General features: G+C 41.2%; 1 protein-coding gene across 1 annotated transcript in view; it reads left to right on the top strand.

The window, feature by feature from the left end:
* The first annotated feature begins 13,630 nt into the window (after nt 1-13,630).
* The window catches only part of SYTL2 (synaptotagmin like 2), a 94,953-nt gene continuing 85,349 nt past the window's right edge, over nt 13,631-23,234 (top strand). The window contains exon 1 of the mRNA XM_015600610.2: nt 13,631-13,758. The gene's annotated coding sequence lies outside the window, so the exon portion shown is untranslated. The remainder of the gene's footprint in view (nt 13,759-23,234) is intronic.

Below are 23,234 nucleotides of genomic sequence, written 5' to 3'. Positions count from 1 at the left end.
GCATTCTTATTTATAAAATGAAGTTAACTCTAATTCTTGTTATACCTGCAGTACAAGGTTGTGGAGAGGATCAAATGAAATCATGTATGAGAACATACTTTATAAAAGTATAAAGTATTGCTAAGTCCTGTCTAATTGGAAGAGATTATTGTGGGAGAAATTACCCTTTCAGGTAGTTTTGCTTTGTAACTGGTGCCAAAGATAAGTAGAGATAGACAGAGAGTGTAGATAGTTAAATAGTCTATAGTTTCTCCTTTATCTTCGAGGAATGCAAATATAATTTTCTTTTTTAATTAAAAACCTGTTTACCAGGAAGTGTCACTTTAAATAAAATATTGCTTAAGCAGAGACTTGAGTTAACCTGTTGAGTCATTCTCCAAAGCTTATAAAAGTAATGTTTGGGGTAATACTATCTAAAGAGATAATTAGTTTTTCTTAACTATTACTGCCCACTTACTAACGAGAAGAACCAATTTTGGAATATGTTGACTTAGCATTTATAGCTGCTTGCATGTTTAGAAAAAATTTAGTGCAACATTAATTTAAACTGGTTTAGCTTTTTTGTTGTTATTCCTGTCAGATGGGTGTTCTTGGAGAGATTCATTTATCCACTATAGAGATGCTTGTGAAATACCAAACGCTATGTTTTATGGCCGTATTTTGTCATAAGGGAAGTTGTGACTAATTCCATGTGGAACTTTTGGAAGATTATCTGCTAGGATTGTCAAATATGGTTACTAGTGTTAGAAGACAGTTAGATTTAAAATCTACTTATTTCCAAACCCCAAGGGTGGCAGAAGATCAGGATGATGTATGAAAACTGTCATCATAAGAAACAGACATCTGCCAATAACTCTCTATGGCCACTTTGAAGGCAGCTGTCACATGGACCTACCAACGTTTCCTAAGCATGTCCCACTTTGCATTTCCTGAACATGTTTTGCACGTTACTGGATTTCAGCCTAGTATTGTTGTGCACTGATCAGAACTCTCTGAGAAGGAATCAATACAGACCGAAGAAGGATTTGCTCATGACCACCCATGTTTGGGTGGAGAGACTGTCAGCATTCTTGAACCTCGAAGCTGGCTAGACAGCCATGGAGCAAGGTTCCTGTATGTGTGCTCATTCACTCATTTAAAAAAAAGAGATACACAGTCCTTACTATTGATCAGGCACTGTGCTGGGACAGTGAACAGAACAGACAGGACTCTGCTGAGATCTGTAGGTTATGGAGGAGTCAGACAGGTAAGTGTGGGGGTGGAAAGACAAGCAAAGCATTTCAAACAGAGAAAATAGTGCATAAAAGGCCCAGCACAATGGGCATGGCATGTTCTGAGGACTGAAGAAAGTCCACATGGCCAAAGCGTAAGGAGTCACGTGGTGGTGAGGTGTGCCAGTGCCAGGCCATGGAAGACCTTGTCAGTGTGGGCCTCTTTTTCCTCATTTATATAATAATAGGACTGGTGCAGAGCAGTGCTTCTTAAACTGCCCCATGGAACACGGGGTTCCACCAAGGGGCCTCATAGGGCCTCGGGGATTAGGGGTGGAAGAGAATGGCTCTGGGCTCCAACTTCTGCTTCAGTAAGAATAGCTTTGCCAAAGCCCATTTCAGATGTTGGGGATCTGAGAAAGATCATGGTGGAAGACAAGTCTCCATGGATTAAAAAAAAAGATTGAAAACCAAGAGGTCTCCAGCTTTGCCAACCTTGGATAGTAGGATTCTGTGCCGCCTGCCCCCCACCCCCTGCTCCTCACCCCTAAGACAATGCTATCTGAGTTACTGGGACATCTCATTGTCTCCTGAGGAGCAGCCTATTTCTCTCTGAACACACGCAGTGTTATAGTGTGAGCAAGGGGTCCTGGGACTTTCTGTCCATTTTTTCACAAAACCTTCAAATAGTCCCTGAAATTTTCACTTTTCCATCTTGACTGTTGTCTCTTTATGTCAGCAGAACAGAGGACCCTTCCAGCAAGCCTGCTTTCAGAAGGAGTGTGTCATAATGCTGAGTCCCTCCTCAGACTACAGACACTTAGCTATAAAGACACACCCAGCTACATGCTGAAGGGGGTGAGACCCAGAACAAGGAGCAACCGCCCCTAAAATGCAAACTCCCTCTCTGTCTTACCCATAAGCAGCTCCGTAAGTATTGGTAGCATTGTCTGCTTTCTATTTCTCCCAGGGTCTTGTGGAGACTCAGGGCTTCTCACTTCTTTAGTCAATCTCGACTAAGCAGTGCTTCTCGAAGCTAGTGTGCAAAAAATTCCCGGGGGATCAGGCCAAAATAGATATTCTGACTCATTAGGTCTTGAGTGGGATCAGAGATGCTGTGTTTCTAGTAAGTTCCCAAGTGATGTCAGTGGTTTACGAACTTCATTTTGAGTAGTAAGAATGCAAATGTGTATAGACTAGCACCTCAGCCTTGCTTGGGGCTAGGGTCTAGAATATGTCGGGGTTTTATTTTTTTCATTTGTTAGTAAACGTTTATTAAACTTTCTCTTCATGTTGTCATTGCTGTGCTGCTAAGATCCATTCTTTGTTTTCCAGGAGCTTATCACTTATTAGAATAAAATTATTTATTTTGAGCCTATATACTTTACATAGCTTAAATCTCACAATATCCACATGAGACTATTATTATCCCTGTTTTGTACATGAGAAAACAGAGCCTTAGAGAAGTTTAAACACCTGTCAAAGTTTACACTGGTGGGAAATGACAGCCTGAATTCCAACTCTCATCTTTCTGAGCCTTCTTGCTTTCTAGAATATCTAGGCACCTTTTCCTTAATCTTCTTGTGTTGCCCAAATCCATACAGTTGGGCTTCGGACTCAGTTTTCTTGCCTAACATTTTAGTTTTAGGCTTAGACGGGCCCTGCTCCACATCCCAGACAACTTGGCTGGAAATCATGCACCCAGCTCTTTCCTCCTCACCCACCCATCCCCCAGTTGGTAGTCCAAATGCCTGGAAACATAAAGCATTGCTCCATATTGCAAAATAGCTTCTGGAGACTAACCAGAGGAATATTCCCTTTCCTCTATAATTCACTTTCACGGTTCTTTGGCATTTCACACTCAGAGTCAGGCACTTCAAAAAATAAATTAGCTATGTAATAGGCATCGTGAACAAAGAAGAAATAGCACTAATTGATACAAACTACATTCTCTGAGCTCTTAACCCAGGGCAGTATACCTAATGGTCCAGGAATCCTTTCCTGATGGATATAGCAGCTGGAAGAGCTAATGATGTGACTTGTCCCAAATCCCCTCTCAGCTCTACCGTCTCTACAAAGGCTCTGGGTGAGGGGAAAGAGGGGGATAGAGTTTGGGGAAGTTGTCTGCATAGGAGGGACATTGCATAAACCATAGGAGCCCTGGTCTATGGTCATGGCTTTGCCTTCTCGTAGTCCTCCCCATTCCCTCCTCCCAGCTGCTCCTCTTAGCAGGACCTGCTTCTCTAGTAAGCAAGGAGCTTACTTCCTATTGGCTTAATTGCCCAGCCCAAGGTAGGGGGAATATTTGCTACAGCCTCAACTGCTTTATCTTATTTAGAATGGCTGACTTTAGCAAGAGTTAGAAATTAAAACGTATCATTGCCAGTTCTCACTAACAGTTGTAACATTTTCTCTGTTTGTTACTCAATGTAATCTCTTCTGCCCCAAGATATTCGGTATGACTTTTAGTGAGAAATCTTTATCAAAATTCTGTAATCTGTTCCTCATACTCAGACTAATACTTCTGATGACCATAAACCAGATTTTAGGCAATCTTCTATAGACTCATCAATTTGAGTGGCACTGTTACTGGTTTAAGTGTCCCCTCCACTCACATACCCAGCAGATGGTAATATCTGCATAATTCAAGCCCAAGTTTGCCTTGGACCTTCTGAGCTCTAGCTGTGTGTAGCTGGATCCTCTGATGGTATTTCCCCCATTACTCTTCCCCTTAACATTATTAGGCCTCTTTAACTGCACCATGGGCAACAGCTCTGTGAGTCGCTCAAACTCCTTTTGCACTCACCCCCAATTAGATAAAATGCAAACATGTTTATGGTCAGCAGTTTGGTGGCTTGTGGTTTTCTTTAATTCAAAGTTAAAGCCCCCTTCAGTGTTTTCCATGGTTTCTTTGCAAGTCCCAGAATAGTTATTTGTTTGCTCTGAACATGAAGGTGGCCGGTGGAGCTTCACCCTGACTAACCACAGCATCCTGCAGTCAACACATAGATGATTTGAGGCTTTTGTGGACTTTACATGCATCTTGACAACTTTTGAGTGTTATTTGATCTAGTGCCCTAAGGAGTAATCCAAAGTAAAATATCAAAGCTTTGCATGAATATTTTCCTTTTCGGACCCCACTCAAGTCTTGAAAATTTTGTGGTCATACTCTGTAATTTTTTTTTTTTTTTAATCTAAATGTTGACTATACATTTTGGCAATTTTCAGGCATTCTTTGTTGGAAATTCTTTTGAAACAAGTGGCAGATGCTTAATATCATGGATATTAGTTTTAAAATTTTTAAAAAGGAAAAAATAAATTATTTCATTTTAGATGTTCTAAAATCTGACTAATTAAAGTGTATTTTTACCTTTTCCCAAGTCCATATGCTATTTTTTGTCTTAGAAATTTTTTAATAATCTTAACATAGGAAGTATCTGACTAAAGACTATACATGGATAGCTGCTAGCTATCCAAATCTCTAATTTTATTGTTGGTGAATATCAGCAGGCAACATGTGTTTGGTATTCTAAGGTTATTGTCATAACTCAGAAGATATTCTAGAACTCACTACTTTTTTCAAACATTCATCAGTTATTCGTTCATTTAATAATACATAGCTAGTGCTTGCTATGTGCCAGAAATTGTTCTGAGTTTTAGGCCTTAAAATGATGAAACAGATAGACAATGTTTCTGACTACATGGAGCTTATATTCTAGTGGAGGCTCAAACTTTTTTAATTGAACAAGTGAATGAATGAATGAGAATAAGGAGAGGAAGGAAGCTGGGACTAGGCTGAATTGTTAGAGCAACCAATGATCCCTGATAGTGCCTGTGGGCTTAGACAGAGCCAGAGGAAGTCAATTCCAGGTGTCTGAATCTGCTTAGTGACCTTACCCATTCTCCCTACTCTCATAGGCCCTATAAGAAGCTGTTTCCACATTCAAGTGTTTGGGAAGTCATTGCTGCTTTCACCTCCATCCTCTCTTCTGTTCCCACTTGCTCCTTAATGTTGGCCCCAGTTATAGTCTTTCTCCCTCTTTGCTGGCTCCTTTCTGCCAAGCTACTTTGGATTGACACGTCTTTGGCCTACTTGTTGGTTTCCCTTCTTGCCTTCATCCTTAGATTCTCTCCTTGGGACCTACAGCTATTGGCGAGCTCTGCCTCAATCTGAGCCCAGCTCTAGTTTCTAGGTTGGAGCCTTAGACCCCTAATAGGGGAATTAGATGTCAGAGACTGGGGATTAGCAGCAGCAATTTCCAGACAGTGGGTGTGCAGATCCAGGCAGGCAATGGGGTTATCTGGTTTGGAGCAGAACCACGATTAGGAGGAGGAGGTTGGCAGGAGAAGGTCAAAGGGTCAGGGATTCAGAGCTGGCTTTCTGTCTGACAGAGTAACTAAATCACAAAGCAAAAAGTTAAGGTAAAATTCAAATCTGTGAAAGGCAAGTATAACAGGGTTAGCAGCGAGGCTGTAATTTGGTAGGCACCCAGGCTATATTAGTATTAATTCCAGACTCTATAACTGAGAGGTCTGAAAGCATTGATCTGACAGCCTGATTAAGGCTGAGACTCACAGAGAGTACTGGTTAAAAGTACTTGAGAGGAGACAGAAGAAGGGGTGTAACCCAACTCTGCTACTAGCTCTGTGACTTTGAACAAATTGCTTCACCTCTCTGATCCTTAGTCTTCTTACCTGGAAAATGGGGATGATAACACCTATTTTACATGGCTATGGTGAGGATTAAATGAATAAATTTGGGATGACTATGAAACCTTTCGAAAAGAAAGCGCAAGTCTTTTGAGCATCTAGGGCTCCCCATAAGGCCCAAGTGAGGAGGGGATGATGGTTTTGGCATGGTTCTGGTTTCAATAGCAGTCTAGCGCAGTCATTCAGGTATGATTGCTGGAGAGCAATAACATTCACCCCAGCTGAGTCCTCAGCTGAATGCAGAAGCATAAGAAACGCCAAGTAGTGAGTGAGCAGCATAAGAACAGCCCAACCCACGGAATCATAAGAAATAATAAATCATTGTTTTAACCACAATGTTTTAGAGTGGTTTGCTACATACTAATAGATAACTGAAATAGTTTTTAATTTCTTTACAATTTTTCCTCTTGCATTTGGCTTTTAAGATGTAAAATAGGCTGATGCAGAGATTTTTCTGCAAACTAATAAGCACAGTTTCTAGAGATACGTCTATGTTTCATGCTTTCAAATCCTATAAGAGCTATGGCTAGAGAATTGCTCTGATAATTATGACTCTGGTAAACTTAAATGCTGATCTTCAGAGAATGATTACTTTAAAATCATAAACTCTTAAAACCTCGGATTTTGAGCTATAAGAGATCTTGGAACCTGGGCAGCCTAACCTCTTAATTTTAGAGATAAGAACACTGAGGCCTGAGAGGTTAAAGCCACACAGTATGTTGTTAGTAGGGTCCAGAGGGAAGCTGAATCTCCTGGCTTCTAATGCAGTGTCTTTTAATAGGTAAGAAATAGTAACATATAGATTACTATTTCCATTATTTTATTTTCATAATAGGCAATGTGGATATTTTTATTCTTTTCAATTTTATATATGAAAAACCCAAGGTTTAGATTTGAAGAGACCTGCTCATTTCACATAACTCATAAAACCAGGACTAGATTCTGGGCCTTATGATCTCTGGTCCAGAGCCTTTTCATTATATCATGCTGCCTGTGACATTCAGTGTAAAAAGCAAGAAAATAAACGAATATATTTTTGAAAGAGAATCAGCAGCAGACACTAATCTGGTTTATCTTTGAATTCCTCATAATGATATACCATGTACATTATGATCACTCGATAAATATTCATAATATGAAACAAGGACATGAATGAATGAATGAATAACTGAATAAACAAGAGATGAAACAAGATTGTTTTATTTTTACCAGACATTCCATTCTCGAAGTGTATGATTAATCAAGATTCCTCTGTACTTGAAAAAGAATAGGGAATAAAAGCCCCAGTAAGTAGAAATGTAGCATTTTGTAATTATTGTGCTTTGAATTCCAAAGCAGAGTAATGAATACAAAGCTTTGTCACATTTATCAATGTCTCTCCTATCCCGTATGTAATAACTCAAAAGGCCCTCTTTGGACATGGCACAGTGGTGGGAAGGAGGTGAAGAGAGACCTTCCGACTGAGTCTTTGGGGAACAAAGGTTACTCCCCTTCTCCCAAGGGGGAAAACTGAGATAGAGAAAGCAACCCAGACCGCCTTGAGCAGCCTCATCCAATAGAAATATAATGAGAGCCACATATTTTAGTAGCCACACTAAAAAAAGTAAAAAGAAACAGATGAAATTGATTTTGATGCTATATTTCATTTAATTTAATGTGTCCAAACTTTTTCAACATGAAATTGATAGAAAATTATTGATGACATATCTTACTTTTGGGAAGGGGTTGGTGTTTTATACTTATAGTGAATCTCAATCCAGACTAGCCTCATTTCTAGTGCTCAATAGCTACATGTAGTTACTGGCTACCATTTTGGACAGCTCAGACCTAGTCACACAGAACACAGTGATTCTGTAAAGAGAAGTCTACAGTAATTATAGCACAGAGGAATTAGTGTCCTAAGGAACAGTTGAGGAAATTATCCTGCTTTAGTCCAACTGCATAGACCACTGCAGCTTGAAGGAAGATTCTGGGGCTTCCTGGAGAAGTTAGTCCCAGACTTTCTGTAGAAGTCTGGGAAGATGTTTGACTGTGTATCTCTGGGCAAGTGACTTAACCTTCACATAACTCAGTTTTTCATTTGTTACCACTTAGAGCTGCTCAAGAGATTATATGAAATAATAGGTAAAAACATTTAGTCGGTACCTGGCAGATTATATGAAATAATAGGTAAAAGCATTTAGTCAGTACCTGGCAGGTAGGAAGCACTCAATTTATAGTAGCTATAATAATCTACTAGAATCTTACTTTATCATGCAGACCTTAATTCCATTTTGGATTTTTTAAAAAAGGTTAGTAGGGCTCCCTACAGATCACGATCTTCTCTTTTCCAGTAAGTGTAAAGGGGCTCTTACGTAAGGTGAATTTCAGAAAAAACAGAAACATAAGCAAAAAATATCATAAGTTTCATTATAACTAGCCTTTTACTTGAGGGAATCTCATTAATAAAACAGGACGGTCTTCTGCTTTTTATTGTGGTAAATTATACATAACATAAACTTTACCATTTTAATCATTTCTAAAAATATTTATTTGTTATTTATTAAATTTATTGGGGATGACATTGGTTAATAAAATTATATAGGTTTCAAGTGTACAATTCAATAATTGATCATCTGTAAATAGCACTGTATGTTCACCACCCAAAGTCAAATCTCCTTTCATCACCATATATTTGACCTTCTTTACCCTTATGTATCATGGGAGGTGAACACACTATGTAAATATACATATGTCTTACTGTTAAAGTGTACAGTTGAAACTTATTGGATTTCAACAACCAATGTCACCATAAAAATTTTTTCTTTAAATAAAAAATAAATTAAAAAAAAGAGAAAGAGACAGAAATGAAAACCACAAAGACCGAAATGAAGAATACATTAGATGGAATCTACAGCAGATTAGATGAAGCAGAAGACTAAATCAACAATTTGGAGAAAAAGTAGTGGTAAACCAGGGGACATCGGGGTGCATATATCTTTGTGGATAAATGTTTTCAAACTTTTTGGGTAAATACCCAGAAGAGAGATTACTGGGTCACATGGTAATTCTGTGCTTAGTTTATTGAGGAACCTCCATACTGTTTTCCACAGTGGCTGTACCAGTTTACATTCCCACCAGCAGTGTATGAAGATTCCTTTTTCCCCACAACCTCTCCAGCACTTGTTATTCCTTGTCCTGTTGATATAGCCATTCTAACAAGTGTGAGGTGGTATCTCATTGTGGTTTTGATTGCAGTTTCCGTAATAGCTAGTGAAGTAGAGCATCTTTGTGTCAGCCATTTGTGTGTCTTCTTGGGAGAAATGTCTGTTTAGGTACTCTGCCCATTTTTTAAATTGGATTTTGTTTGCTTTTTTGCTGTAGAGCTGTATGAGTTCTTTATATATTTTGGATATTAGCCCCTTATCAGAGGTGTCCTTTGCCATTTTTTAAATGTACAGTTGGTGGCATTAAGTACATTCACATTGTTCTGCAACTATCATTGTCATCCATCCTGGAACTTTTTTAACATCTCACAAGGAAACTCTGTACCCACTGACTCTCCAATAGCCCCTCCCCCAGCCCGTGGTAAACACTAATGTATTTTGTGTCTCTCAGCATTTGACTATTCTAGGTCTCTCATATAAATAGAGGTCTTCTATTTTTTGAAGTAATATTTGTTATTTCTTTAAACAGTAAAATAAGAAAAATCATTTAAAACACTGATAGAATAAAACTTGAGATTTTTTAAAAGGTTGGAATGCATGTTGATAATGCACAGATGAAAGGTACTGAAGTAATAAATTATGATTACACATACATATCCGAGGGAGATGATTGCCACAAAGGTTTTTTCTTATTTTTTGAAAGGAAATCTGTAGGAATAGATATGTACATAAATGTAAATTAAGACATGTATGCATAATATTGTTGCTCATAAAGCTTATAAATAATGATGCCGTGGTCTTCATGAATATCAGAAATATTTCTGGTATAGTAGATACTTGGGTTCCACCCCTGACTTTTTTGTTCATTTGCCATTTGGCCTGGACTTAGGGCCTGATCTTCTCAAGTCCCTCTTATCTTCATCTGTAAAATGCAGATACTAATAGCCACCCTTCCTACATCATACGGTTGATTTGAAGATCAAACAAGACAATCAAAGTGAAAGAGCTTTGAAAAATACAAAGCTCCGTAGAAATGCAAGGCATTATTAAAGACCGTGGAGAGATTGCTAACACAGTTTGGTTCAAGGCCAAAGTTTTGTACTTCCAAAAGTTAAAAAAATATTCAGTATTTGCAAATTATTTAGAAAACCAAACTCCTGCTTTGGTGACCAAGTACCACAACTGAACTGTGTTCTAAATGCTGTACATTTGATACCTACTGCTATAAGTCATCTAACCACATTACCACACTAGATGTAATTGTACAACATTTCAGCAATATCTTCAATTTTTGGTGGGTAAGAAGTTATAAATCCACATAGCTTCAAGACAAAGTCATGTCTTCATAAGGAAGTTTTTTTTTTCTTTTTCATTTTTTTTCTTTTTTTCTATGGTGGCAACAGAGCTGCTTTCTGTCACATGTCTACTGTGTGAGACCTGTCTGCCAATGCAATTTAACAAGCATTTATTGAGTATCTATGGTATACAAGTCATTTGAGGTAGAGATGGGGTTGGTGGAAGGATGGAGAGGGTGAGAAGAAATACAAAGAGAAAAAAGGGTGCCCGAATTGGTGAGTTTTAAAACTGGTGGTGAGTGGCATATCCTGCGATAACTAACTGTAAAGCCAGAATGAAATCAATGCCAAGAAGAAGGTCAAGGAATACATTATGGAGTTGGAGAGGTTCAAAGGATCCAGTCATTCAACATAGGAGGGCAGAATCTTGTGACGTTTGTTTCAGGCCTTGATGTGTGAGAAGGAATCCTTGGGTCAGAAATGGAGGAGAGGATATTTTAAGCCTGAAGGAACTACACCTGGGCTATCCCACAAATAAATTACTACTGACTAGCTCATAAAACTAAACAACTTGGCAATGTGCCTGTGACTCTACAAAATCACACCTGGGTGGTATTAGGGGTTAAATTCCAGATTCTCAGGTGAAAGCACCAGCTGTATAGCATTTTACAATCCAGGAGGACAGCTCAGGGAAGAGTCGTCCACAACCCTGCGGACAACACTCCATTTTCAGTTCCACAGAGTTGCAAGAATTTTATCTATGTTCAGACAGGGTTTCCAAATTTAAATAACCCACTTCCAACTAGAAAATTCCTTCGGGCCCATGCCCCACCTGCAGGTTTCTAGCTCACTTCTACTCCTGTCCCAGTCAGTTGTCACAGATCCAGCACCAACCTTAACATTTAGGTTTAGTATTTTTGGGGGATTCCCTCTTTCAATGCATTACTGTTAGATTACCTTTCCCTTTCCGCAAAGTATAAGACCTCTCTTCTAACCATTATCATACCATTAGCTAACATTCATTGAGATCTTACCTTGGGCCAAGAAATGTGCTATATATATTATAGCATCTCCCTTACATGGGGCGGTGATATTACTATTTCCATTTTATGGAAGAGGAACAGAGGATTAAAGAGGTTAAGTGACTTGTCCAAAGTCACCCAGCTAGTTTGCTGATGGAGTCCAGTGGTGGAATCGGGACATGCACCAAAGTCTGTACATTTAACCACTGCACTGCACTATCCTTACCCACTTGTCTTTCTCTTCTATATTAACTGAGAATTCTGTGAAACTGAAGTGTCATTTACATGCAATCCATTTTTGAAGAGTAGCAATCTACTATAGGTTAAGAGGAACAAGCCATTGCTGACTCGATATGATCATGTTAACTAAGATTTATTCGGTATTCTATGTGTAAGGCACTCTGGTAATCACGTGCACTTTCTCATTTTAACTTTCACAGTAGCCTTAGAGAGGAACATTATCATCACCTCTAACAGCAAACAGCAGCACAGGGAGGTTAAGTAACTGGCCTAAGGTCCTGTCAGAAAGTGGTGGGGCCAATATTTGAACCATGGCCATTTGACATCAGAGCTCTAGCTTTTAACCTCTGAGCCATACAACAATCTCTTTGGGTGAGTTGAGGGCCCCGAATAAGATCCTGCTTCAAAATCTCCCCCCGCACCTGCCTGCCACAGAGCCTAAAGTGAGAATCCTTAGATCCTCCCTAGCAGGTAGGAGTTGCTGTTTGTTTCCTGGGGAGGGGTGACACTGTGAGTAGCAAGCATTGAGCTCCTTCAAAGCCCTGTACCAGGTGATGCAAGGCACCCACAGGTGAGCAAGACTCATTGCCTGCCCTCCAGGCTGGAGGAGGTAAGCAAGACAGGTACAATCAACACTGAAAGTGAGGTATCAAAGCAAATGAGGTCATGCAACTCCACTTAAATCATTCACCAGTAGCCATCACTAACAGGATACAGCCACTTCCCTCAGCAAGGCAAGTAAGGCTATTCCTCCTGCATCTGTCTACCTATCTTTCAGCTTTATCTCTGCCTACCCGGTGCAATAGCCACGACATATGACAGGCATCTCCATGCCTTCCTTGCCTCTCTGCACTCACTATTCTCTCCCATTTCTATCAGACCTAAGTTATAGCCCTCCTTTAAGACATCTTGATCACACATTATTTTATTTATTGCCCTCCTCTCCCAGTGTGTGATTCTATAACACTTCGTTCGCCTCTTACAGCAGTTATTACCCTAAATTGAAATTACTTACAAATTTGTCTTTTCAGAGGCAAGGTGAGTGGCTTAATCCTCTTTAGCATAATGAATGCTCACCCTGCACAGGGACACAATAGACTCTCAAAGTCTGGCTGAAAGTCAGAAAACACACATTAACACAGTGCAAGGATTAGTCCAGGTTAGCAGTCCTGCACCCAGGACTGAATGAAATCCTTGAAGATCCGCGTTTCTGTGTCTGGGAGAAGGAAGATCTTTGGAAGAATCCAAAGCAGACGTGGGCCACCCTCAGCTGGATGGAACACACTAACTGGGGAGATGAAGAAGGAAGCTTTAAGATTCACCAGTTTCGAAGTTTGACTGGGCTGGCCCCATCATCAGTAACTTTGTAAAACTTGGGTATGATACAATATTTATGGGCATGCCTGCTTCCCCACCAGCCAGCACCCTTCAGCACTGTACCAGTCCTTATGGCACACACCCACTGGGTGGCTCAGGCTGTACACCTCTCACTCAGCATTGATTCAGGTATTATTACATTAGACACTAAAACATCACCTCATTTAATCCTCTCAACAACCTGTGAGGTATTTTTATCTATTTTATTCGTGAGGAAACTGACGCCCGGAGCGGTTAACGCATCTTGCTGTGGTCACGAGGCTCCACGCCACTCCGCGCCACCTTTGGTGCACGGTTGGTGACCCCACAATAAGTCGAGGGGCTCCTCGCGCTCCACACTCTCGGGCTCCAAGGCCCCCTAACGCACAGTGGTCAAAAAATAACAGCACTGCAGTCTACCTCGCTGTAAAAGTTGTTTCGGGGCAAGGCACGCTTGAGAAGGCCTGGACCTGATAACTGTCCTGGTCAAGGAGGAGAAAGAAAACGGCGGGCGGGGAGGGGTGGGCGAAGGGCGGGCAGGGGGCTGGAGCCCGCGGGCGCCGGGGGCGGGGCGGACAGGGAGCGAGCGCAGCACCATTGGCCCGCGAGCTCGGGAGCGGCCCCTGCTCTGCGCCCGCCTCCGCGGGAGGAGCCCGCACGCACCGCCCTGCGCTGACAGCTGCGGGCCGACACCTGGACTGCCTGCCGAGCTAGCTGGGCAGAGCCACCAGCGCCCCGCTGGGGGAGAGGAGGCTCGCGGCGCCCAGTCCCGAGCAAGGTAACGCGCCGCGCCCCAGGTTGCCGGGTTTGTAGCGCCCGGCTCGGGTCTGCGGGCAAGAGGAAGCGGGAGGCGGAGAGAAGCGCTCCCTGCCTGGCTGGGACTCACAGCAGCACGCCCGGGTTTTAGCCTCTTCTGCCTACTTGCTGTGTTACCTCGGGCAACTTTCATTCCCTCTCTGGGTCTCTGTTTCCTCGTCTATTAAATGAGGGAGTCGGTGTTGAATGATGCTTTTTAGTACTTCTGAGTTCTAACACATAAACCGCGTTTCGGCACCCGGAAAGCTCCCTTCCTCAATTTCCTACCAACTTAAGAGCCAGCTGCGCTGCGCAGGGGCTGAGTCTCCAGGCAGCCGAGGTGCCCGGGTAGGCTGGGGGTTATGCTGGGCTCTCCTGTTTCTTGGGGCTTTTGACGACTGAGCCCGGGGTTGTGACTGGCTGCTGGCGGGACCTGGTTGCAGAGTAACTGTCCCAGATCGCTCAGATGAAGTAAGGTAGGTAGGTAGGGTGTTAGGACCTATCTACAACAGGTGGGGTGCTGGGAAGCGGGAGTAGGAGGCTGATGTTTTCAACTTGGAAAATCTACTTTGGAATTCTCTTTCTACACCCAGACCTTGTCTCACGGTAAGTTATAAATCACAGGAATGGGATTTATCATCTGTTAAAGTGGAAAACTGACTGCTTCAGCAGCTAAGTCATAGGACTCCACCAGCATGTAGGAAGTGGGCCTCTCTCTCTGCACCCATCCTGCTTCCTCCCTCTTCCCTTTTCTCCCTCCTCCCTTTATGAATCCCCTTTGACTTTGAGGGGCTCCACTTCCTGTCTTAATGAAAAGTCCTTATTTTCATTTAGTGCTGGTTTGTGACCAGCAGCCTCCAGGGCTTTGGGCTCTGGGTTGAGATGGAAGCCTAGATAAGAACATATCATGAATCATACTGTCAGGCTCCTGACCCACACAGCCTGGTAGGGGTGTGCAGAGGAAGCCCAGTGGGGTTTCAGACAGACAGGCAAACACTGGAAGGTGGGATGGATTCAAACTGCTGTCCAGTTTCCTGTCCCCTCCTTGTCATCCATTCCCAGCTAGGGAATAGTGGCCCCAGCTGTCAGTGGGATGGAGCAGCCAAACAGAGGATGGTTGAAAGGAACTGGGGACTTTGACGGGTTTCTGTGGAAGAGCTCTAGCAGTTCCCTCTCCTCCCTTTCCCTTACCTCTGTCATTCTGCCTCAGTGTAGTATCCAGGTGAACTCAGATTCCAGGACCCATCAAAAGGGGCGGGGAAGGGGGCAGGACAATGGCGATATTGACTGTCTTTTATTGGGCACTTATGGGCCAGACACTCTTCTTTGCATGTAATATGTCTTTAATTCTCACCAAGCCACATGAGGGATGGTATACTGTCATTTATCCATTTTACAAATGAGAAACTGAGACTCAGAAAGATTACATCCCTTAGTCACATAGCTAGTAAGTGGCAAATCCAGTCTCTCTGATTCTAAAGCCTGTTTTCATTACACTTTTTTGGCGCTCCTTGAGTAAGAGAAAGCTGGAATAGTAACAGCAAAAATGACTATTGGTTCTCACTAGGTGCCAGACACTGTTCAAAGTGTTTAGAGGTGTTATGTCATTTATGGAGCAGGAGTTCTGGTTGCTCTGGTGGCAATCAGTGACTGCCTTTGCCTCTCTTAAGCAGCAGTCCTGTTCCAGGACACTTGCGTGATGCTGCCCAGCTGCTGGTGAGTGGGTGGGGCAGGGGGCCCTGTTTGCTTTATCCTAGAGGTGGTTTGAGGTCTAATGAAAGATTGGTTGTCCACATCTGATCGGTTAGCCCTGACCGTTGGCTCGTGAATGATCCTACTGTCCCCTAAGAGGGCTTTCTCAGGCTTCACTCAATAAACATTTGTGGAATAAATGAATTAGCACCTTGTGCAGAGTGGTCTGCTGTCCTGCAGAAATGCGAGGCAGCCCAGGGGCAGCCTGGGCCCCACTATCCTCAGACCCAGGATACCAGGCCAGGCAAGGGAGGTTGGGTGAACTCTCCCCCTGGGGCTCCCAGATTTCCCTGGTAATATGTTTGCTGTCACCTGTTTTATAAAGAATTTTTAAAGATATAGTAGATGAAAAAAATTTGACTTAAAAAAGCTAACGGGAAAAACTTTTAATGAGGCTGCTGTTCTTCCAAAAAGAGGAAAATCAGATGGCACTATTTGCCTTAGGGCTTCCCAAACTTTTCCTTGGAAGAGTGTCTGAGAGCAAAGAAGACTGACAAGTGCTCCTGGGGGGTAGGGATATACGGTTCAGATCGACCCCAGGAAGCTTGAAAGTTGATTTAAGGATTTATGCAATTTTTCATTTGATTTCCTATATCAAATTGGGTTTAAATATATATGTACACACATACATACATATATGTGTGTGTGTGTGTGTGTATGTGTATGTATGTATATATATATATGTGTGTATATATATATATATATACATACATATATATATATATGTATATATATATATATATACACACACGTTTCCCCCTTAAATCTTTTGATTGAAATCGATGTCCTTGTATATTGTTTTATATTCTTGGGTGCTGAGAGTACCCAGGCACAGGAGGGCAAAGATTCTGGTCTGGATACTTAGAGTACTATTTGCATTTTCCATTCACTTGGTTCACAGTAATAGAGCTTCCCAGCTGCCCCTTTTCCTATTTTTCAGAATGAAGACTATGTTTTAAAAATAAAAGTAATCTGTATTGTTTGTTATCCCTCTCGTCAAATTTCTTGAGATAAAATTGACCCATCACATTGTGTGTGTCTAAGGTATATGCAGATAATTTGATACATGTATATATTGATACTATTTTTTTTTTTTTGGTAGGGAGAATAAGATTCACTCTCTTAGCAACTTTCAAATGTGTAATACAACAGTCTTAACTGTAGTCATCATATTGTATATTAGATCCTCAGGACTTACTTATTCATCTTATAACTAGAAATTTGTACCCTTTGACCAACACTGCCCCAATTCCCCAACTCCCCAGCCTCTGGAAACCACTATTTCACTTTCTGTTTCTTTGAGTTCAGCTTCTTTTAGATTCCACATATTAGTGAGATCATTATTTGTTTTCTTATTACCAAAGCTATTCATATTCATTGTTAAAAAAAAAAAAAGAACATTTCTGACACCTGATTCATCTGAATGTGGAATCTAAAAAAAGCTGTGGGACTGCTGCTGAAGTTGTAGGGTCAGGTTATGCTCCTTTTTAAGTGACTTAAATGTCTCAAATGAAGCAGAAAAGGTAGCTCTTAGGTGTTGTTGATGTGCAAAATTTGAGCTAAAATTCTAAAGTTAAAATGCACAGTAAAGAGACGAGAGCCTTAGACAAGGTCATTGCTATGGCATTGCATTTTATTACCTGCGTGACTTTGGGCAAGGCAGGTTGCTTCCCTGAACCGATTTTTTCTTCTATAAATTGGAGATAATGACACCAACTCTACCGTCCCCTTACCAGAGTCATTATGAGGAGCAATGTCAAGAGTTATTGTTTTTTGCATCGCAGGCAAGTGTGTATGCTATTTTTTTTTTTAAGTTTAGATGTAAAAAGATGAAAAGCAATGTCAGTCTTTATAAAATGTTGGACTCTAACTCTTTGACTTAACATTATTAGGACTTAATTATGATGCAAATACTCTATTGGATTCCTACTGTAAGGTTTCTTCAAAGAACGTAGAATTGCTTGATGACTAGCATCCCTTTGATTTTCAGCACTATCCTGAACAGAAGAAAAAGATAAAAAATGATCCCGTTTTACAGAATAAAAGCAGGATTGCCATTCAAGGGAGCTCTTCGTTTGCACAGGGAGCCTGAGGGCTGTTTTCTATTGCGTTAAGCAAGGCAGAAGAATGCAAAGAGGAAGCAATGAGAGCAGCTAGAAAAAGAGTGTATCTGTGGGGCCATGGTTGAGTCCCAGCACCCACTGCTGTTAGGGCGGCCCACAGGTAGGACACCTGGCTCCTGGCAGCTCTAGGGAGAGCAATAGGATCTGCACTGGGAGGCAGATGGCTCGCCTTCTCCTGCCTCAGATACAAGCTGTGCAATTTGGGTTTAGTCTTATCCTCTCCCCGAATCTTGGTGTTTTTTTCTGTTTGTTTTTGTTTTTTATCTAAAGTGAGGGAGTTGGACCAGATGAGTTTCCTTCCAGTCTTAAAAATCTATGATTCTGGGTTATTTTCCATTCATGTGTGCTCAGATAGAGAGTTAGTAGGGAATTACCATATCTAGATGAATCAGATGTTAGAAAATGTTTTTCCTTCCTGTTGCTTTGAGCTTTAGGTGACCCCTCATGATTTTCTAAGGGTGTTCTCAGCTGACTGCCCTCGTGCAGAACACATGATCCATACATCATTGAGAGGAGAGTTGTTTCCACTCCTGTTTGTTGTTATTAACCTAGAACCTTCTCAGATTATTGGGAGGAGAGAATTGCTTTCTGGCAACTTTTGGGGAAGTAAGTTGACGAGTATAATGAAAGCAGTTTATTTACAGTAATAAAGCCACGTGTGTCACTTAGTACTCACCTCTTAAATCACTAAATATGGTATTTTTTTCTTAGCGGCCACTGGGGACTTGGCCCTGCACTAGGACCTTTGCAGAATGTAGGAGAACACACTCTGGAGTGGGTTAGAACTCTAAGAGAGGGAGGAAGGGAGAGGGAGATAGGAGAGAGGAGAGAGTGCCAGGTATGGTTAGACTATCAAGGAGATGAAAAGTCCAGTTTAGGGGAAGATTGATCCCTCAAGGGCTTGGGCTTTCTGGTCTAATTCTACATCCACATTACCTGACACTCAATGGAAACTTAGTATTTTTAATGAATTAAATGAATGAATGAATGAATGAATGAATCACTCACTCTTCTGAAATGAAGCCTTTGCTAAAATGCATTACAATGACCCTCAGGTAGTTGCAGTGACTTCTTTACATATGCAAAGTACTTATAACTTACAAAAACACTTTTATATGCATTATCCATAGTAATGATGACAGAGATAAAAGAAGACCAAAACAAAATAATTTCCCAGTGTCATTCTTTCTAGACACTGTGCAACTACTAGTAGAAATAGATCTGGTTTATTATTCCTAGATGAGTCTTCCTTCTATAAGTCCATCAAGAAATATTTCAGAGAGGTGGGTATAAAACCTAGTTAACAGTTCCACAAGTTTGCATTCAGAGTTAACAAGAGAAAGAAAGGCATTACGTAACTTCTGGGTGAATAGATATTTCTTTTTTCCCTTGCAGAAGCGTTGTTTTACTGTTAGTCTTGATGGAACTGACACCATCAGCTTCTGATCAGACAGATGTGTTTTGTGCTGTCATTACTCATGCCCACAGGCTCCTTGGCTCTTCTGCCACAGGCTGAGTAAGTTGATTAAAACGCAAGGCTGTGAGGCCAAGGGCATGGTCTGGATCTCAGCCAAGCCACGCCACTCAGTCAGATCAGTGCCTCAACCACTCCTGCCCCCTGGGAGGAAGACTGAACAGTGGCATGGAAGGTTTTTTAGGGCAGATTCTTTACCACTGCTGGTTTTAGGCTAGTCATTTGAGTTTTAGGTCTGAGTTTTCATTTTAATTCTTTGATTCTTTTTAGAATGGATTCTAGGGTTGTTTCAGGTCTACTATCTTGAGACTTTTTGGGGTGCATCCTGAGACCTTTGCTATCCCCAAGTCTGCAACTATTACCATAACATATCATTTCCTTAGTGTGCCTGTAGAATGGGAATGATCATACCTGCCTCACAAGGTTGTTCAGAGGATTAAATGAGGTCATGTATTTAATGAGAACCAGCAAAAACAGATTGGGATGCTGTTGTTGGGTGGTTGACTCACAACCTTATCCTTATCTGGTGCTATATTTGATTTAACTATAGTTTCTATGTGACATATATTCAAGGTAACTTATGAATAGTTGAAACCACAGGCATTCAGTCTGCAAATGCCATGCATCTACTGCAATGATGGCACTTGGAGGTAGTAATTGATTTTGTAAGATTCATCTTCCTCAGTTATTTCAAAAGTAATTTTTATCTGATTTGGTATATCTTTTGTTGCTAAAATACTACATTACATTTGGCTGCTTGATACTGTTTTTTCAGTCCTGTGAGGCAAGTGAATGATGATGATATCTGACATTTATTGAGCAGTTACTATGTACCAGGCACTGTTCCAAGCACTATACCTCTATCCATTTATTTAATCCTCACTAATATATTGATACTATTTTTGGTGCTATTATTTTTCTCATTTTTATGATGAGAAAATTAAGGCACAGACAAGTTAAGTAAATTGCTTGAAAGGACATAATCGTGAGGTGCAGTCAGAAGCCAGAATGGAAAATCAGAAGCCAGAACATTATGAAGCACAATGGCTGGCAAGGGAATGGGGGCGGGGCCATGGTGAAGAAGGTGTTTCTGGCTCATGTCCATGGGCAAGTGTGAGTCTGAAAGCCCAGATTTCCTATGGAGGCAACTTCGTAGTGGAATAAACTTGGCTTTGGAGTCAATCTCGAGTTTAAATATTGGATCTGCTTACTAGCTGTGTAAATGAACAAGTTACTTAATCTCTTGAGTCTCAGTTTCCTTTTCTGAAAAAAATTACATTCATTATCTATTTCTCACCAAATGGCTCTAAGAAATAAATAAGATATTGAATATATTAAAGTGCTTAACATCGTCTTACAATGTTAGTAAGTACCACTTCCTTTCCTTCCCTCTCTCTTCTCTTCCCTTACCTCTCATTTCCTTCTCTCTTCCTCTAGACTTCCTCTTGGCTCTTAAGAGTTCCCACAGTACAAGCTTTATCCATTATCCAATTGTGCTTCATTAAGTCACTTAATTTTTATAGATGCTTCACTTTCCACAAGTAGAAAATGGGGGTTAATGATATTTGCCCTACTATTTTATTGAGTTTTCATCTAGTCATTAATTTTGACAATCAGATTCTAGGGATTAAAAAAAGAACAGGAATGTGGCCATAATAAGGGCAACAATGACAAAGTAATGCTTACAGTACAGTGTGGTAAATGGTCTAGTGGAAATAGGTACAGCTTATTGTGAGATTGCAGAAAGACTGACTGCTTGGGAAGGTGACAAATGAGGTAGAACCAAGACTCATTAAGAGTTTGCTAGATTAAGAAAGGAGTGGGATAGAGAAGATAGTGAGATAGAGAGATTGAGGGACTTTCAGATTCAATGACGTGGAGGCAGGAAGGGCATGGGATTCCAAGGGAATGGAGAGACCACTGAGTTGGCATGTAAGGCAGATAAGCTCTGGCCAGAGGTGTTGCTCATGTGGTGGGCTGAAACCTAAAGGTGAAACTAGGCTAAAAACTTGCCCCTTATCTTGAAGGCCACAAGGAAGTATCTCAATAGTGTGAGTAAGATAACTAGATTTCTCTTTAGGACAGTAACACTGCTCAAAGTATAGAAGATGGATTTGAGGTTGAATGAAGGCATACTTGTTTGGACTTATGGATATAGATAAGACAACATATTTTAAAGCTTTTTTTTTTTGTGAAAGGTACTTATAGAGATGGTGCTGCAATTTAAGACTTACACAGGAAGGTATATATCTATTGAAAGGTATATATCTATATGTAACTCCATATACTAATTTACAGACTAGACCACATTGGAGCCAAATTTTTCCAAAAAGATAATCTGCTTTGGAGCTAAGTATATTCACCACTTTTCAATAAAAGACCCAGATGTACCTTTGGCAGAATGATTGAGGCTTGGACGTAGACAGAATGTTTAAGGCCCTTTTTCATATTTCCAGAATCGAGTTTAAGATTCTAGGAATAGTTGACACCCAGTGCATACTGAATTCAGTTAGTGCTTTAAAGAATTTCTTGTGTTCAGCATGCGCTGCTGTGGTTAACAGCCTCTGAGTTTCCTGGGGGGAGGAGCAGGGAGGCTTGAACCACAAAACTATCATTTAGCAAATCGCAAGAAACTGGGTGGCCCTTTTCTCCAGGTAGTCAGAGTCAGACACAAGTACACACAAGTGTGTGTTTGTGTGTTTCTAGGTCTGTGTTTATGTTTTCCTAAGTGTTGTCTGCTTTGTCCAGACCAGAGGGAAAACCTGACATCTACCCGGAGTTCCTTGGGGAGGGCCGCTGGGGAGATTAGCTTTGGTTACTAGAGGCGCCTGGATGTAGAGAGGATCACTTGTTTCTCCACATGATCTGGGTGGTGGACTGGAGCCAAGGGAGTGGAAGAGACGTGGCTCCACCTGTCACATTCTGCTGGGGACAGATGTGACCCTACCATGGAACTGAGCACAGGTGTTTGCTTGGTGTACGAGGAAGCAATGAAGCAGTGGGTGTGCTCGCTTTTTCCCTTCTCTGGTAGCCTTTCCCCAAGATCACTCTGAGCAGTCAGGAACTGAAAGTAAGTCTTGGATGACATGCAGTACACTGGAAGCAAGATGTATGCATTAAACTCCCAAAGAATCTCACTTTGGGCTTTTGGAATATGAGAACATTGAACCTGACCTCCTTCATGTGCCAAGCCTCAAGTCCTTCTCACTAGGTTAATTAAAGGGTGAATCTTTTGATAATCTGAGTTTGCTCTCTTTCCTTTGAGACTAAAGGCACCAAGTCAGATGAACCATGGAAAGGTAGGGGAACAATCAGGTCTTTGAAGGGGCAGGCTGTGTGTGTGCTTCGTTTCCTGTAGCTACAACGACTAAGTATTTATATTTAGCTTAATATTTATATATGGTATGATTAGTTGATCTTTGGTGAAATTTGTTACTATTAAATTAGAGAACATTTGTTGATAAATGGGGCAGCACGATCTAGTAGGAAGAATCAGATTTAGAGACAAGAGTTAGTTTACTCAACAAATACTCACTGAGTGTTTGCTATGTTTATGTGCCAGAAATTGTTTTAGGTTCAGAATCCAGTGGGGAAGACACACGTCTATAATCACCGTGCTGTGGGATGTCAATAATCAGGTGTGAGCATAGAGGAGAGAGGTGTCTGGTGTGATGGAAGAGGGATGAAATGCCAAAGGCTTTCTGAAAAAGGTGACCTTTGAGAGGAAATTTGATGAATAGGGATCAGAAATTTAAGAAGAGTAGAAAGTAGTGTGGTGGGCACAGTTTCATGTTCAAGGCAAGATTGGCAAGAGCTGATCGTGGGGATCTTTGTACAACTCATTAAAAAGACTGGATTTTTTTCAGATCCTGCCTTGTGTCCTGCACTGCGTGAAAACTGAGCAAATATTTCCTCTCTGAGCCTCGGTTTCCTTATTAGCGATATGGAAATGATAATGATTGCCGGGCTTTATCTCATGGATTGTAGTGAGACTCAAATAAGGTAAAAATAGCCAGCAATTATTGAGTACCTCCTTTCTCCTGAGCACTGGTTCTTCATCTCCATTGGAGTTCTGGATGTGTCCACTCAATTTTCTACCATGTTGTTAGT

The sequence above is a fragment of the Pteropus alecto genome, unplaced genomic scaffold (genome assembly GCF_000325575.1).
Source record: "Pteropus alecto unplaced genomic scaffold, ASM32557v1 scaffold7, whole genome shotgun sequence".
In the NCBI taxonomy this organism is placed as follows: domain Eukaryota; kingdom Metazoa; phylum Chordata; class Mammalia; order Chiroptera; family Pteropodidae; genus Pteropus; species Pteropus alecto.
The sequence above is the reverse complement of the archived record's forward strand: the minus strand, read 5'-3'. Positions and strand labels throughout refer to the sequence as shown.